Source organism: Pseudophryne corroboree, assembly GCF_028390025.1.
Source record: "Pseudophryne corroboree isolate aPseCor3 chromosome 7 unlocalized genomic scaffold, aPseCor3.hap2 SUPER_7_unloc_8, whole genome shotgun sequence".
Classification (NCBI taxonomy): domain Eukaryota; kingdom Metazoa; phylum Chordata; class Amphibia; order Anura; family Myobatrachidae; genus Pseudophryne; species Pseudophryne corroboree.
The window spans coordinates 291,357-307,368 of record NW_026967617.1 but is presented as its reverse complement, the minus strand read 5'-3'; the positions used below and the strand labels follow the sequence as shown (position 1 = coordinate 307,368).

The 16,012-nt window shown below is 34.8% G+C and overlaps 4 non-coding genes across 4 annotated transcripts; all 4 read right to left on the bottom strand.

Annotated features, from left to right (window-relative positions):
- Positions 1-113: 113 nt before the first annotated feature.
- Positions 114-187, bottom strand: TRNAS-ACU (transfer RNA serine (anticodon ACU)). Its single transcript has one exon. It is a non-coding gene; the product is annotated as a tRNA-Ser (tRNA).
- An 8,032-nt stretch (positions 188-8,219) lies between these two features.
- On the bottom strand, positions 8,220-8,293 carry TRNAS-ACU (transfer RNA serine (anticodon ACU)). The gene has a single exon. It is a non-coding gene; the product is annotated as a tRNA-Ser (tRNA).
- A 3,904-nt stretch (positions 8,294-12,197) lies between these two features.
- On the bottom strand, positions 12,198-12,271 carry TRNAS-ACU (transfer RNA serine (anticodon ACU)). The gene has a single exon. It is a non-coding gene; the product is annotated as a tRNA-Ser (tRNA).
- Positions 12,272-14,535: 2,264 nt separating this feature from the next.
- On the bottom strand, positions 14,536-14,609 carry TRNAS-ACU (transfer RNA serine (anticodon ACU)). Its single transcript has one exon. It is a non-coding gene; the product is annotated as a tRNA-Ser (tRNA).
- Between the last annotated feature and the right edge of the window lie 1,403 nt (positions 14,610-16,012).

Here is a 16,012-nt window from a genome sequence, read left to right as displayed (position 1 = left end):
AATCTAACTCTGATTACATCAGAGAAGGCCAGGTACCCTACACCATAAGAGGGGGTTTGAAATTTTGACTTGTCTACTTAAATATCACCAAAACCTGATCACAAGGTCAATTATGTCCCTGGGTGGGATTGAACCACCAACCTTTTGGTTAGTAGCCAGACACACTAACCGATTGCGCCACAGAGACAATTTGCAAAAAGTACATACTGACAAAGGCTAATAAGCATTCATCTAGAACGTTTCCTAGAAAAACTTTAAAAAGTCAATAATCTGGAGAGTTTTTGTAAGAATTTTCTTAAATCAACCAACGAAGAAACACATTGGTACTTTCCCATGATGAGTGAGTGCTTCAGGATCTCTTGCACTTACATGTGCAGCAGAGTACTGCAATGGAAGCATGCTGGGCCCATTAACCAGAGGTAGGCAGATTGAAACTATCCTCTGCTATATGCATTTTTTTTGTTAATTAAAGTAATCCAAAACTGGGATTGATATGTTAGCTATTTTATGTTTACTTAAAGTACAATAACTTTTACCATTTTAATTTGTTTTAATAGTATATTGACAGTGACAAACTACATTGTCACCAGAAGAGCAATACAAAATGTACAAGTGATATATTAAAATCATCTTTCCAGCTTGAATTTCAATGATGCATTGGGGCAACGATTTTGTGAGAAACATCTTCACCCTTAAATAAAGATTTTCTTAATTCCTTACCTGTGTGCTAATTAGATATCACCTTGTTTTCACATTAAACAGACTTCCACATGAGAAAGCAGCAAGGATGCATTGGCGTTAATGTTTCCTGGTGTCAACCTGTATTATTTCAGTAGACATTGAAATGAGGATGCATCTTGCTGCCTTTCCAATGAAGCAAGTTTAATTTAGTAATAGGTGAAAAACCATCCTTACAAAGGTGTTCATCAGAGACTTGGCTTTGTGGACACTTTTCAGAGAACAAATTTGTTAGCATAAAAATAAAGCCAGAAAATGAAGAGCTGTTTAATCACTCAATTGGATTTTTTTGCCAGCATATTTCTTTTTCTCTGCAACCCACTGCTAAATTGTGCTTCCTAGCTGTTTTTATAAAATCACTGAATCAAATCTAACTCTGATTACATCAGAGAAGGCCAGGTACCCTACACCATAAGAGGAGGTTTGAAATTTTGACTTGTCTACTTAAAGATCACCAAAATCTGATAACAAGGTCAATTACGTCCCTGGGTGGGATTGAACCGCCAACCTTTTGGTTAATAGCCATACACACTAACTGATTGCGCCACAGAGACACTTTGCAAAAGTACATACTGACAAAGGCTAATAAACATTCATCTAAAACGTTTCCTAGAAAAACTTTAAAAAGTCAATAATCTGGAGAGTTTTTGTAAGATGTTTCTTCCATCAACCAACGAAGAAACACATTGGTACTTTCCCATGATGAGTGAGTGCTTCAGGATCTATTGCACTTACATGTGCAGCAGAGTACAGCAATGGAAGCATGCTGGGCACATAACCCAGAGGTAGGCAGATTGAAACTATCCTCTGTTGTATGCATTTTTTTTTTGTTAATTAAAGTAATCCAAAACTGGGATTGATATGTTGGCTCTTTTATTTTTACTTACAGTACAATAACTTTTACCATTTTAATTTGTTTTAATAGTATATTAAAAGTATTGTTTTCTTTCAAAAATCCACTTAATTTTCTTTACCCTATTATTAAAATGGTAATTGACAAAAACAAACTACATTGTCACCAGAAGAGCAATACAAAATGTACAAGTGATATATTAAAATCATCTTTCCAGCTTGAATTTCAATGATGCATTGGGGCAACGATTTTGTGAGAAACATTTTCACCCTTAAATAAAGATTTTCTTAATTCCTTACCTGTGTGCTAATTAGATATCACCTTGTTTTCACATTAAACAGACTTCCACATGAGAAAGCAGCAAGGATGCAGTGGCGTTAATGTTTCCTGGTGTCAACCTGTATTATTTCAGTAGACATTGAAATGAGGATGCATCTTGCTGCCTTTCCAATGAAGCAAGTTTAATTTAGTAATAGGTTAAAAACCATCTTTACAAAGGTGTTAATCAGAGACTTGGCTTTGTGGACACTTTTCAGAGAACAAATTTGTTAGCATAAAAATAAAGCCAGAAAATTAAGAGCTGTTTAATCACTCAATTGGATTTTTTTTGCCAGCATATTTCTTTTTCTCTGCAACCCACTGCTAAATTGTGCTTCCTAGCTGTTTTTATAAAATCACTGAATCAAATCTAACTCTGATTACATCAGAGAAGGCCAGGTACCCTACACCAGAACAGGGGGTTTGAAATTTTGACTTGTCTACTTAAAGATCACCAAAATCTGATAACAAGGTCAATTACGTCCCTCGGTGGGATTGAACCATCAACCTTTTGGTTAATAACCTTGCACACTAACTGATTGCGCCACAGAGACACTTTGCAAAAGTCCATACTGACAAAGGCTAATAAGCATTCATATAAAACTTTTCCTAGAAAAACTTTAAAAAGTCAATAATCTGGAGAGTTTTTGTAAGATGTTTCTTCCATCAACCAACGAAGAAACACATTGGTACTTTCCCATGATGAGTGAGTGCTTCAGGATCTCTTGCACTTACATGTGCAGCAGAGTACTGCAATGGAAGCATGCTGGGCCCATAACCCAGCGGTAGGCAGATTGAAACTATCCTCTGCTATATGCATTTTTTTTTGTTAATTAAAGTAATCCAAAACTGGGATTGATATTTTGGCTCTTTTATTTTTACTTACAGTACAATAACTTTTACCATTTTAATTTGTTTTAATAGTATATTGACAGCATTGTTTTCTTTCAAAAATCCATTTAATTTTCTTTACCCTATTATTAAAATGGTAATTGACAAAAACAAACTACATTGTCACCAGAAGAGCAATACAAAATGTACAAGTGATATATTAAAATCATCTTTCCAGCTTGAATTTCAATGATGCATTGGGGCAACGATTTTGTGAGAAACATCTTCACCCTTAAATAAAGATTTTCTTAATTCCTTACCTGTGTGCTAATTAGATATCACCTTGTTTTCACATTAAACAGACTTCCACATGAGAAAGCAGCAAGGATACAGTTGCGTTAATGTTTCCTGGTGTCAACCTGTATTATTTCAGTAGACATTGAAATGAGGATGCATCTTGCTGCCTTTCCAATGAAGCAAGTTTAATTTAGTAATAGGTGAAAAACCATCCCTACAAAGGTGTTAATCAGAGACTTGGCTTTGTGGACACTTTTCAAAGAACAAATTTGTTAGCATAAAAATAAAGCCAGAAAATGAAGAGCTGTTTAATCACTCAATTGGATTTTTTTTGCCAGCATATTTCTTTTTCTCTGCAACCCACTGCTAAATTGTGCTTCCTAGCTGTTTTATAAAATCACTGAATCAAATCTAACTCTGATTACATCAGAGAAGGCCAGGTACCCTACACCATATCAGGGGGTTTGAAATTTTGACTTGTCTACTTAAAAATCACCAAAATCTGATAACAAGGTCTATTACGTCCCTGGTTGGGATTGAACCACCAACCTGTTGGTTAGTAGACAGACACACTAACCAATTGCGCCACAGAGACACTTTGCAAAAAGTACATACTGACAAAGTCTAATAAGCATACATCTAGAACGTTTCCTAGAAAAACTTTAAAAAGTCAATAATCTGGAGAGTTTTTGTAAAATGTTTCTTCCATCAACCAACGAAGAAACACATTGGTACTTTCTCATGATGAGTGAGTGCTTCAGGATCTCTTGCACTTACATGTGCAGCAGAGTACTGCAATAGAAGCATGCTGGGCCCATAACCCAGAGGTAGGCAGATTGAAACTATCCTTTGCTATATGCATTTTTTTTGTTAATCTAAGTAATCAAAACTGGGATTGATATTTTTGCTCTTTTATTTTTACTTGAAGTACAATAACTTTTACCATTTTAATTTGTTTGAATAGTATATTGACAGTATAGTTTTCTTTAAAAAATCCACTTAATTTTCTTTACCCTATTATTAAAAGGGTAATTGACAAAAACAAACTACATTGTCACCAGAAGAGCAATACAAAATGTACAAGTGATATATTAAAATCATCTTTCCAGCTTGAATTTCAATGATGCATTGGGGCAACGATTTTGTGAGAAACATCTTCACCCTTAAATAAAGATTTTCTTAATTCCTTACCTGTGTGCTAATTAGATATCACCTTGTTTTCACATTAAACAGACTTCCACATGAGAAAGCAGCAAGGATACAGTGGCGTTAATGTTTCCTGGTGTCAACCTGTATTATTTCAGTAGACATTGAAATGAGGATGCATCTTGCTGCCTTTCCAATGAAGCAAGTTTAATTTAGTAATAGGTGAAAAACCATCCCTACAAAGGTGTTAATCAGAGACTTGGCTTTGTGGACACTTTTCAGAGAACAAATTTGTTAGCATAAAAATAAAGCCAGAAAATGAAGAGCTGTTTAATCACTCAATTGGATTTTTTTTTTGCCAGCATATTTCTTTTTCTCTGCAACCCACTGCTAAATTGTGCTTCCTAGCTGTTTTTATAAAATCAATGAATCAAATCTAACTCTGATTACATCAGAGAAGGCCAGGTGCCCTACACCAGAACAGGTGGTTTGAAATTTTGACTTGTCTACTTAAAGATCACCAAAATCTGATAACAAGGTCAATTACGTCCCTGGGTGGGATTGAACCACCAACCTTTTGGTTTATAGCCGTACACACTAACTGATTGCGCCACAGAGACACTTTGCAAAAGTACATACTGACAAAGGCTAATAAGCATTCATCTAAAACGTTTCCTAGAAAAACTTTAAAAAGTCAATAATCTGGAGAGTTTTTGTAAGATGTTTCTTCCATCCACCAACGAAGAAACACATTGGTACTTTCCCATGATGAGTGAGTGCTTCAGGATCTCTTGCACTTACATGTGCAGCAGAGTACTGCAATGGAAGCATGCTGGGCCCATAACCCAGAGGTAGGCAGATTAAAACTATCCTCTGCTATATGCATTTTTTTTGTTAATTAAAGTAATCCAAAACTGGGATTGATATTTTTGCTCTTTTATTTTTCATTAAAGTACAATAACTTTTACCATTTTAATTTGTTTTAATAGTATATTGAAAGTATTGTTTTCTTTTAAAAATCCACTTAATTTTCTTTACCCTATTATTAAAATGGTAATTGACAAAAACAAACTACATTGTCACCAGAAGAGCAATACAAAATGTACAAGTGATATATTAAAATCATCTTTCCAGCTTGAATTTCAATGATGCATTGGGGCAACGATTTTGTGAGAAACATTTTCACCCTTAAATAAAGATTTTCTTAATTCCTTACCTGTGTGCTAATTAGATATCACCTTGTTTTCACATTAAACAGACTTCCACATGAGAAAGCAGCAAGGATGCAGTGGCGTTAATGTTTCCTGGTGTCAACCTGTATTATTTCAGTAGACATTGAAATGAGGATGCATCTTGCTGCCTTTCCAATGAAGCAAGTTTAATTTAGTAATAGGTGAAAAACCATCCTTACAAAGGTGTTAATCAGAGACTTGGCTTTGTGGACACTTTTCAGAGAACAAATTTGTTAGCATAAAAATAAAGCCAGAAAATTAAGAGCTGTTTAATCACTCAATTGGATTTTTTTTGCCAGCATATTTCTTTTTCTCTGCAACCCACTGCTAGCTGTTTTTATAAAATCACTGAATCAAATCTAACTACATCAGAGAAGGCCAGGTACCCTACACCATAAGAGTGGGTTTGAAATTTTGACTTGTCTACTTAAAGATCACAAAAATCTGATAACAAGGTCAATTACGTCCCTGGGTGGGATTGAACCACCAACCTTTTGGTTAATAGCCATACACACTAACTGATTGCGCCACAGAGACACTTTGCGAAAGTACATACTGACAAAGGCTAATAAGCATTCATATAAAACTTTTCCTAGAAAAACTTTAAAAAGTCAATAATCTGGAGAGTTTTTGTAAGATGTTTCTTCCATCAACCAACGAAGAAACACATTGGTACTTTCCCATGATGAGTGAGTGCTTCAGGATCTATTGCACTTACATGTGCAGCAGAGTACAGCAATGGAAGCATGCTGGGCACATAACCCAGAGGTAGGCAGATTGAAACTATCCTCTGCTATATGCATTTTTTTTTTGTTAATTAAAGTAATCCAAAACTGGGATTGATATGTTGGCTCTTTTATTTTTACTTACAGTACAATAACTTTTACCATTTTAATTTGTTTTAATAGTATATTAAAAGTATTGTTTTCTTTCAAAAATCCACTTAATTTTCTTTACCCTATTATTAAAATGGTAATTGACAAAAACAAACTACATTGTCACCAGAAAAGCAATACAAAATGTACAAGTGATATATTAAAATCTTCTTTCCAGCTTGAATTTCAATGATGCATTGGGGCAACGATTTTGTGAGAAACATTTTCACCCTTAAATAAAGATTTTCTTAATTCCTTACCTGTGTGCTAATTAGATATCACCTTGTTTTCACATTAAACAGACTTCCACATGAGAAAGCAGCAAGGATGCAGTGGCGTTAATGTTTCCTGGTGTCAACCTGTATTATTTCAGTAGATATTGAAATGAGGATGCATCTTGCTGCCTTTCCAATGAAGCAAGTTTAATTTAGTAATAGGTTAAAAACCATCTTTACAAAGGTGTTAATCAGAGACTTGGCTTTGTGGACACTTTTCAGAGAACAAATTTGTTAGCATAAAAATAAAGCCAGAAAATTAAGAGCTGTTTAATCACTCAATTGGATTTTTTTTGCCAGCATATTTCTTTTTCTCTGCAACCCACTGCTAAATTGTGCTTCCTAGCTGTTTTTATAAAATCACTGAATCAAATCTAACTCTGATTACATCAGAGAAGGCCAGGTACCCTACACCAGAACAGGGGGTTTGAAATTTTGACTTGTCTACTTAAAGATCACCAAAATCTGATAACAAGGTCAATTACGTCCCTGGGTGGGATTGAACCACCAACCTTTTGGTTAATAGCCGTGCACACTAACTGATTGCGCCACAGAGACACTTTGCAAAAGTCCATACTGACAAAGGCTAATAAGCATTCATATAAAACTTTTCCTAGAAAAACTTTAAAAAGTCAATAATCTGGAGAGTTTTTGTAAGATGTTTCTTCCATCAACCAACGAAGAAACACATTGGTACTTTCCCATGATGAGTGAGTGCTTCAGGATCTCTTGCACTTACATGTGCAGCAGAGTACTGCAATGGAAGCATGCTGGGCCCATAACCCAGCGGTAGGCAGATTGAAACTATCCTCTGCTATATGCATTTTTTTTTGTTAATTAAAGTAATCCAAAACTGGGATTGATATTTTGGCTCTTTTATTTTTACTTAAAGTACAATAACTTTTACCATTTTAATTTGTTTTAATAGTATATTGACAGTATTGTTTTCTTTCAAAAATCCATTTAATTTTCTTTACCCTATTATTAAAATGGTAATTGACAAAAACAAACTACATTGTCACCAGAAGAGCAATACAAAATGTACAAGTGATATATTAAAATCATCTTTCCAGCTTGAATTTCAATGATGCATTGGGGCAACGATTTTGTGAGAAACATCTTCACCCTTAAATAAAGATTTTCTTAATTCCTTACCTGTGTGCTAATTAGATATCACCTTGTTTTCACATTAAACAGACTTCCACATGAGAAAGCAGCAAGGATACAGTGGCGTTAATGTTTCCTGGTGTCAACCTGTATTATTTCAGTAGACATTGAAATGAGGATGCATCTTGCTGCCTTTCCAATGAAGCAAGTTTAATTTAGTAATAGGTGAAAAACCATCCCTACAAAGGTGTTAATCAGAGACTTGGCTTTGTGGACACTTTTCAAAGAACAAATTTGTTAGCATAAAAATAAAGCCAGAAAATGAAGAGCTGTTTAATCACTCAATTGGATTTTTTTTGCCAGCATATTTCTTTTTCTCTGCAACCCACTGCTAAATTGTGCTTCCTAGCTGTTTTTATAAAATCACTGAATCAAATCTAACTCTGATTACATCAGAGAAGGCCAGGTACCCTACACCATAACAGGGGGTTTGAAATTTTGACTTGTCTACTTAAAGATCACCAAAATCTGATAACAAGGTCAATTACGTCCCTGGTTGGGATTGAACCACCAACCTTTTGGTTAGTAGCCAGACACACTAACCGATTGTGCCACAGAGACACTTTGCAAAAAGTACATACTGACAAAGTCTAATAAGCATACATCTAGAACGTTTCCTAGAAAAACTTTAAAAAGTCAATAATCTGGAGAGTTTTTGTAAGATGTTTCTTCCATCAACCAATGAAGAAACACATTGGTACTTTCCCATGATGAGTGAGTGCTTCAGGATCTCTTGCACTTACATGTGCAGCAGAGTACTGCAATGGAAGCATGCTGGGCCCATTACCCAGAGGTAGGCAGATTGAAACTATCCTCTGCTATATGCATTTTTTTTGTTTATTAAAGTAATCAAAACTGGGATTGATATTTTTGCTCTTTTATTTTTACTTAAAGTACAATAACTTTTACCATTTTAATTTGTTTTAATAGTATATTGACAGTATAGTTTTCTTTAAAAAATCCACTTAATTTTCTTTACCCTATTATTAAAAGGGTAATTGACAAAAACAAACTACGTTGTCACCAGAAGAGCAATACAAAATGTACAAGTGATCTTTCCAGCTTGAATTTCAATGATGCATTGGGGCAACGATTTTGTGAGAAACATCTTCACCCTTAAATAAAGATTTTCTTAATTCCTTACCTGTGTGCTAATTAGATATCACCTTGTTTTCACATTAAACAGACTTCTACATGAGAAAGCAGCAAGGATGCAGTGGCGTTAATGTTTCCTGGTGTCAACCTGTATTATTTCAGTAGACATTGAAATGAGGATGCATCTTGCTGCCTTTCCAATGAAGCAAGTTTAATTTAGTTATAGGTGAAAAACCATCCCTACAAAGGTGTTAATCAGAGACTTGGCTTTGTGGACACTTTTTAGAGAACAAATTTGTTAGCATAAAAATAAAGGAAGAAAATGAAGAGCTGTTTAATCACTCAATTGGATTTTTCTGCCAGCATATTTTTTTTCTCTGCAACCCATTGCTAAATTGTGCTTCCTAGCTGTTTTTTATAAAATCACTGAATCAAATCTAACTCTGATTACATCAGAGAAGGCCAGGTACCCTACACCATAAGAGGGGGTTTGAAATTTTGACTTGTCTACTTAAATATCACCAAAACCTGATCACAAGGTCAATTATGTCCCTGGGTGGGATTGAACCACCAACCTTTTGTTTAGTAGCCAGACACACTAACCGATTGCGCCACAGAGACAATTTGCAAAAAGTACATACTGACAAAGGCTAATAAGCATTCATCTAGAACGTTTCCTAGAAAAACTTTAAAAAGTCAATAATCTGGAGAGTTTTTGTAAGAATTTTCTTAAATCAACCAACGAAGAAACACATTGGTACTTTCCCATGATGAGTGAGTGCTTCAGGATCTCTTGCACTTACATGTGCAGCAGAGTACTGCAATGGAAGCATGCTGGGCCCATTAACCAGAGGTAGGCAGATTGAAACTATCCTCTGCTATATGCATTTTTTTTGTTAATTAAAGTAATCCAAAACTGGGATTGATATGTTAGCTATTTTATGTTTACTTAAAGTACAATAACTTTTACCATTTTAATTTGTTTTAATAGTATATTGACAGTGACAAACTACATTGTCACCAGAAGAGCAATACAAAATGTACAAGTGATATATTAAAATCATCTTTCCAGCTTGAATTTCAATGATGCATTGGGGCAACGATTTTGTGAGAAACATCTTCACCCTTAAATAAAGATTTTCTTAATTCCTTACCTGTGTGCTAATTAGATATCACCTTGTTTTCACATTAAACAGACTTCCACATGAGAAAGCAGCAAGGATGCATTGGCGTTAATGTTTCCTGGTGTCAACCTGTATTATTTCAGTAGACATTGAAATGAGGATGCATCTTGCTGCCTTTCCAATGAAGCAAGTTTAATTTAGTAATAGGTGAAAAACCATCCTTACAAAGGTGTTCATCAGAGACTTGGCTTTGTGGACACTTTTCAGAGAACAAATTTGTTAGCATAAAAATAAAGCCAGAAAATGAAGAGCTGTTAAATCACTCAATTGGATTTTTTTGCCAGCATATTTCTTTTTCTCTGCAACCCACTGCTAAATTGTGCTTCCTAGCTGTTTTTATAAAATCACTGAATCAAATCTAACTCTGATTACATCAGAGAAGGCCAGGTACCCTACACCATAAGAGGGGATTTGAAATTTTGACTTGTCTACTTAAAGATCACCAAAATCTGATAACAAGGTCAATTACGTCAATGGGTGGGATTGAACCACCAACCTTTTGGTTTATAGCTGTACACAGTAACTGATTGCGCCACAGAGACACTTTGCAAAAGCCCATACTGACAAAGGCTAATAAGCATTCATCTAAAATGTTTCCTAGAAAAACTTTAAAAAGTCAATAATCTGGAGAGTTTTTGTAAGATGTTTCTTCCATCCTCCAACGAAGAAACACATTGGTACTTTCCCATGATGAGTGAGTGCTTCAGGATCTCTTGCACTTACATGTGCAGCAGAGTACTGCAATGGAAGCATGCTGGGCCCATAACCCAGAGGTAGGCAGATTAAAACTATCCTCTGCTATATGCATTTTTTTTGTTAATTAAAGTAATCCAAAACTGGGATTGATATTTTTGCTCTTTATTTTTCATTAAAGTACAATAACTTTTACCATTTTAATTTGTTTTAATAGTATATTGAAAGTATTGTTTTCTTTTAAAAATCCACTTAATTTTCTTTACCCTATTATTAAAATGGTAATTGACAAAAACAAACTACATTGTCACCAGAAGAGCAATACAAAATGTACAAGTGATATATTAAAATCATCTTTCCAGCTTGAATTTCAATGATGCATTGGGGGCAACGATTTTGTGAGAAACATTTTCACCCTTAAATAAAGATTTTCTTAATTCCTTACCTGTGTGCTAATTAGATATCACCTTGTTTTCACATTAAACAGACTTCTACATGAGAAAGCAGCAAGGATGCAGTGGCGTTAATGTTTCCTGGTGTCAACCTGTATTATTTCAGTAGACATTGAAATGAGGATGCATCTTGCTGCCTTTCCAATGAAGCAAGTTTAATTTAGTAATAGGTGAAAAACCATCCCTACAAAAGTGTTAATCAGAGACTTGGCTTTGCTATATGCATTTTTTTTTGTTAATTTAAGTAATCAAAACTGGGATTGATATTTTTGCTCTTTTATTTTTACTTAAAGTACAATAACTTTTACCATTTTAATTTGTTTTAATAGTATATTGACAATATAGTTGTCTTTAAAAAATCCACTTAATTTTCTTTACCCTATTATTAAAAGGGTAATTGACAAAAACAAACTACATTGTCACCAGAAGAGCAATACAAAATGTACAAGTGATCTTTCCAGCTTGAATTTCAATGATGCATTGGGGCAACGATTTTGTGAGAAACATCTTCACCCTTAAATAAAGATTTTCTTAATTCCTTACCTGTGTGCTAATTAGATATCACCTTGTTTTCACATTAAAAAGACTTCTACATGAGAAAGCAGCAAGGATGCAGTGGCGTTAATGTTTCCTGGTGTCAACCTGTATTATTTCAGTAGACATTGAAATGAGGATGCATCTTGCTGCCTTTCCAATGAAGCAAGTTTAATTTAGTTATAGGTGAAAAACCATCCCTACAAAGGTGTTAATCAGAGACTTGGCTTTGTGGACACTTTTTAGAGAACAAATTTGTTAGCATAAAAATAAAGGCAGAAAATGAAGAGCTGTTTAATCACTCAATTGGATTTTTCTGCCAGCATATTTTTTTTCTCTGCAACCCATTGCTAAATTGTGCTTCCTATCTGTTTTTTATAAAATCACTGAATCAAATCTAACTCTGATTACATCAGAGAAGGCCAGGTACCCTACACCATAAGAGGGGGTTTGAAATTTTGACTTGTCTACTTAAATATCACCAAAACCTGATCACAAGGTCAATTATGTCCCTGGGTGGGATTGAACCACCAACCTTTTGGTTAGTAGCCAGACACACTAACCGATTGCGCCACAGAGACAATTTGCAAAAAGTACATACTGACAAAGGCTAATAAGCATTCATCTAGAACGTTTCCTAGAAAAACTTTAAAAAGTCAATAATCTGGAGAGTTTTTGTAAGAATTTTCTTAAATCAACCAATGAAGAAACACATTGGTACTTTCTTATGATGAGTGAGTGCTTCAGGATCTCTTGCACTTACATGTGCAGCAGAGTACTGCAATGGAAGCATGCTGGGCCCATTAACCAGAGGTAGGCAGATTGAAACTATCCTCTGCTATATGCATTTTTTTTGTTAATTAAAGTAATCCAAAACTGGGATTGATATGTTAGCTATTTTATGTTTACTTAAAGTACAATAACTTTTACCATTTTAATTTGTTTTAATAGTATATTGACAGTATTGTTTTCTTTCAAAAATCCACTTAATTTTCTTTACCCTATTATTAAAATGGTAATTGACAAAAACAAACTACATTGTCACCAGAAGAGCAATACAAAATGTACAAGTGATATATTAAAATCATCTTTCCAGCTTGAATTTCAATGATGCATTGGGGCAACGATTTTGTGAGAAACATCTTCACCCTTAAATAAAGATTTTCTTAATTCCTTACCTGTGTGCTAATTAGATATCACCTTGTTTTCACATTAAACAGACTTCCACATGAGAAAGCAGCAAGGATGCATTGGCGTTAATGTTTCCTGGTGTCAACCTGTATTATTTCAGTAGACATTGAAATGAGGATGCATCTTGCTGCCTTTCCAATGAAGCAAGTTTAATTTAGTAATAGGTGAAAAACCATCCTTACAAAGGTGTTCATCAGAGACTTGGCTTTGTGGACACTTTTCAGAGAACAAATTTGTTAGCATAAAAATAAAGCCAGAAAATTAAGAGCTGTTTAATCACTCAATTGGATTTTTTTGCCAGCATATTTCTTTTTCTCTGCAACCCACTGCTAAATTGTGCTTCCTAGCTGTTTTTATAAAATCACTGAATCAAATCTAACTCTGATTACATCAGAGAAGGCCAGGTACCCTACACCATAAGAGGGGATTTGAAATTTTGACTTGTCTACTTAAAGATCACCAAAATCTGATAACAAGGTCAATTACGTCAATGGGTGGGATTGAACCACCAACCTTTTGGTTTATAGCCGTACACACTAACTGATTGCGCCACAGAGACACTTTGCAAAAGTCCATACTGACAAAGGCTAATAAGCATTCATCTAAAACGTTTCCTAGAAAAACTTTAAAAAGTCAATAATCTGGAGAGTTTTTGTAAGATGTTTCTTCCATCCACCAACGAAGAAACACATTGGTACTTTCCCATGATGAGTGAGTGCTTCAGGATCTCTTGCACTTACATGTGCAGCAGAGTACTGCAATGGAAGCATGCTGGGCCCATAACCCAGAGGTAGGCAGATGAAAACTTTCCTCTGCTATATGCATTTTTTTTGTTAATTAAAGTAATCCAAAACTGGGATTGATATTTTTGCTCTTTATTTTTCATTAAAGTACAATAACTTTTACCATTTTAATTTGTTTTAATAGTATATTGAAAGTATTGTTTTCTTTTAAAAATCCACTTAATTTTCTTTACCCTATTATTAAAATGGTAATTGACAAAAACAAACTACATTGTCACCAGAAGAGCAATACAAAATGTACAAGTGATATATTAAAATCATCTTTCCAGCTTGAATTTCAATGATGCATTGGGGGCAACGATTTTGTGAGAAACATTTTCACCCTTAAATAAAGATTTTCTTAATTCCTTACCTGTGTGCTAATTAGATATCACCTTGTTTTCACATTAAACAGACTTCTACATGAGAAAGCAGCAAGGATGCAGTGGCGTTAATGTTTCCTGGTGTCAACCTGTATTATTTCAGTAGACATTGAAATGAGGATGCATCTTGCTGCCTTTCCAATGAAGCAAGTTTAATTTAGTAATAGGTGAAAAACCATCCCTACAAAGGTGTTAATCAGAGACTTGGCTTTGTGGACACTTTTCAGAGAACAAATTTGTTAGCATAAAAATAAAGCCAGAAAATGAAGAGCTGTTTAATCACTCAATTGGATTTTTTTTGCCAGCATATTTCTTTTTCTCTGCAACCCACTGCTAAATTGTGCTTCCTAGCTGTTTTTATAAAATCAATGAATCAAATCTAACTCTGATTACATCAGAGAAGGCCAGGTACCCTACACCTTAACAGGGGGTTTGAAATTTTGACTTGTCTACTTAAAGATCACCAAAATCTGATAACAAGGTCAAATACGTCCCTGGGTGGGATTGAACCACCAACCTTTTGGTTAGTAGCCGGACACACTAACCGATTGCGCCACAGAGACACTTTGCAAAAAAGTACATACTGACAAAGGCTAATAAGCATACATCTAGAACGTTTCCTAGAAAAACTTTAAAAAGTCAATAATCTGGAGAGTTTTTGTAAGATGTTTCTTCCATCCACCAACGAAGAAACACATTGGTACTTTCCCATGATGAGTGAGTGCTTCAGGATCTCTTGCACTTACATGTGCAGCAGAGTACTGCAATGGAAGCATGCTGGGCCCATAACCCAGAGGTAGGCAGATTAAAACTTTCCTCTGCTATATGCATTTTTTTTGTTAAAGTAATCCAAAACTGGGATTGATATTTTTGCTCTTTATTTTTCATTAAAGTACAATAACTTTTACCATTTTAATTTGTTTTAATAGTATATTGAAAGTATTGTTTTCTTTTAAAAATCCACTTAATTTTCTTTACCCTATTATTAAAATGGTAATTGACAAAAACAAACTACATTGTCACCAGAAGAGCAATACAAAATGTACAAGTGATATATTAAAATCATCTTTCCAGCTTGAATTTCAATGATGCATTGGGGGCAACGATTTTGTGAGAAACATTTTCACCCTTAAATAAAGATTTTCTTAATTCCTTACCTGTGTGCTAATTAGATATCACCTTGTTTTCACATTAAACAGACTTCTACATGAGAAAGCAGCAAGGATGCAGTGGCGTTAATGTTTCCTGGTGTCAACCTGTATTATTTCAGTAGACAATGAAATGAGGATGCATCTTGCTGCCTTTCCAATGAAGCAAGTTTAATTTAGTAATAGGTGAAAAACCATCCCTACAAAGGTGTTAATCAGAGACTTGGCTTTGTGGACACTTTTCAGAGAACAAATTTGTTAGCATAAAAATAAAGCCAGAAAATGAAGAGCTGTTTAATCACTCAATTGGATTTTTTTTGCCAGCATATTTCTTTTTCTCTGCAACCCACTGCTAAATTGTGCTTCCTAGCTGTTTTTATAAAATCAATGAATCAAATCTAACTCTGATTACATCAGAGAAGGCCAGGTACCCTACACCATAACAGGGGGTTTGAAATTTTGACTTGTCTACTTAAAGATCACCAAAATCTGATAACAAGGTCAATTACGTCCCTGGGTGAGATTGAACCACCAACCTTTTGGTTAGTAGCCGGACACACTAACCGATTGCGCCACAGAGACACTTTGCAAAAAAGTACATACTGACAAAGGCTAATAAGCATACATCTAGAACGTTTCCTAGAAAAACTTTAAAAAGTCAATAATCTGGAGAGTTTTTGTAAGATGTTTCTTCCATCAACCAACGAAGAAACACATTGGTACTTTCCCATGATGAGTGAGTGCTTCAGGATCTCTTGCACTTACATGTGCAGCAGAGTACTGCAATGGAAGCATGCTGGGCCCAAAACACAGAGGTA